The following is a 2,998-nucleotide window of genomic DNA, read 5'->3' as shown; positions in this document are numbered from 1 at the left end:
CGATTACACATTTTTCTTAATATTATATTTAAATAATTAAAATAAAAAAATCCTAAATTATTGCATGCTATATTGCTATGTGAACTGAAGTGCCTATTATTTGGAATTGACGTTCATGCTTTCATCAGTATTTTTAAGTGGTCCCGTAGAATCTCGTGCGTAATTGCACTTTTTGGAATTTTGCATGTTCTTGCAATTTCTCACTGCCAACGGGATAGGGAAAATAAAGAATTTAGAAATCTCTCCACCACAAGATTCGGAATACAAGTGTCCCACCGTCTCCTTTTTAATTTCTTGTAAATCACCACTTTGTAGATCCTTTGATTCCTTTCACCCCTCTGCGGATCAAGAAGTGTTAAATCACCATTATGTTAGTATATATAATATATAATATTATTGTCCTGCAACAAAATTCAAAGATCCTATTCAAGTGCCGTAGCCACCGTTCCAAGCCAAGAATCATATGCTACTAATCATTATTTATGGGCAGCCTCTGCAAACCGTTCCAAGTCAGATATTTTCTTTTCATTTCCTTTTAAATTTTGTATATATTTATAAAAATGTTATTTGTATATTAAAATCAGCCACTAAAATTAACTACCAATATATTTATATATAAATACATGTGTAATTTAATTTATTTTTAATATATATTTATATTTTAACATATATTTTGTACTAATAACTTATTTTAATAGATACATAGCATAATTTATATATTTAATAGATTGAAAATATTAAAAGCTGTTCAGTAAAAACACTCAAAATTTTTTTAAATAATCTCTTACCAAGTATTTTTAGGGTGTATGGTGTATATGTGAATTATGAGCCAAAGGAAATAAAAGGCTTTAGAAAAGAAAAGACACTAAGGCCATGTTTGGTTGTAAGGAAAGAAATAGAAAAGAAAGAAATAGAAAGGAAAGAAAAGAAAGGAAAGAAATTAAGTGGATTTTTATTTTCCTTAAATGTGTTTGGATGAAAGGAAAATAAGAAGGAAAGAAATGTTATAAAAAGACAACTTTACCCTTGTATTATAAAATATATTAAAAAAAGTGAAGGGATAATATTGGAAGTGGTGAGAAAAAATAAGTTTTCCCTCTCTTTTCTTTTCAACATTGGAGAGAAAAAAAATTGGTAGGTCCCACCAGTTTTTTCCACCCCTTTTCTTTCCTCTCCAATTTCTCTTCATAACCAAACAATAGAAAATAATCATTTTCCTTCCTCTTTTCTTTCCTCCCTTTTCTTTCCTTCCATTTTCTCTTCAAACAAACATAGCATAAGAAATGACTTAAAAGAAGGTTGGTTTGATAAAATTTTTTAATCTTTTAAAAATAGTTTATTAAAATTGGTTTTTTAAAAATAATTTAAAAATATAACACTTATATTTGATAACTAAATTAAAAATAAATTTTAATAAATAAAAATAATAATAATTGTATTTAAAAAAATAATTTTTAAATTTAAATAAATTAAAAGAGATGTAAATATAAAAGTAAATAATTTTTTAGATGGAGTGTTTTTAATTTTGAAAAATATAAATAATCTAAAAGATTTCACTAAACTAAGTTTTATTTAAAGAAAAAGGTGAACACTCAAATTAGTTTCTAATAAAATTTAGAATAAATATATTTCGTTCTCGATGAATTTACTAAGATATAATATTCTTCCGGAGTTCTAATTTCATCTTTCAGATAATCCTTACGAATTATACGTTAGCTTCTGTAGAATACGACAAGATAGACACCTGCAAAAAATATTTTGACACTCAAATCAGTATCACAATAATAAAGAGAATAGTAAAATAAAAAAAAAAAAGTAGCTTTTTCTTCTTTTTTAGCTCCAAACTTTGTTATCAACCTATTTTTTTATATTGAATAATGATATTTTTTTTGAGTAAGTTCGTTTATCCAATTTACATGACCTAATTCCGTTCTTGATATTTTGCTACTTACTGTTCTGTATATTCGTTAAACTTTATCTTAATTTTGAATAAGTCCATTTTCGCATTATTTGCTCTTTAACTAAATATAGTGCACTTGATAACTTCATGGTTGAGTTTTAGAGAAAAATGGCCGAAGTATAATGTCCAGTTCGGAATACTTTAGTTCTCAGCAAAATTTTTGTTTTTGAGAAGTTTTTGAAATTTATTCTCATAATCAAATAAGTTTTTCCGCCACTTTCAATCAAGATTTTAGTGTGTGTTAGACAAATATGTATCTAAATTGTTTTTGAAAAAAACTATATGATCAATAAAATTTATTATTTTTTATCAGTAATCAATCAACAATATTTAAAAATATAGACTAAAAATATGTTATTAAATTATTAGACTAAAAAAAATTAAAATGATAGTTAAAAATTGTGTGTTAGTGTATCTAAATTGTTTTTGAAAAAAACTATATGATCAATAAAATTTATTATTTTTTATCAGTAATCAATCAACAATATTTAATATTTATAGTCTAGTAATTCAATATATTTTTAGTTTATATTTTTAAATATTGTTAAGAATCTCGTTAGGGAGCCAATGAAATATTTGTACAATATGTACAATGGGCTATTTATTTGACCGAATATGAGTTAAAAATGAACATCCAAGATAAAATATTACTAATTTCTCAAACACAATACACCCATATTATCCAGAATATCCATTTTTTTTTAAAAATAGAAAACTGAAAGGCCACGAGTCCACCGGGACCTATATAGGCTATATTATATAACGACATGGCAAATGGGTTGAAGGTTGAAGAGAGAGAGAGAGGAGCATACGCGTAAGTGCATAACCATCAGTCCATCACCATCCACTATGTAGGAAGGGGGGAAGGGAGAATTTCTCGTTCTCTCGCTCTCTCTCTCCCTCTCTCTCAATACATCGTTCTTCCCCTTTTCCTTATAACGCCACATTTTATCTCTCTGTTCAGTTCTCAGTGTACCAGCTTGGCAGCTTCACCCAACAAATAACAATACCAAAACCTTTTTTACCAAAAAAAACAAA

This window comes from Arachis ipaensis, chromosome B08 (genome assembly GCF_000816755.2).
Source record: "Arachis ipaensis cultivar K30076 chromosome B08, Araip1.1, whole genome shotgun sequence".
NCBI lineage: Eukaryota > Viridiplantae > Streptophyta > Magnoliopsida > Fabales > Fabaceae > Arachis > Arachis ipaensis.
The sequence above is the reverse complement of the archived record's forward strand: the minus strand, read 5'-3'. Positions refer to the sequence as shown.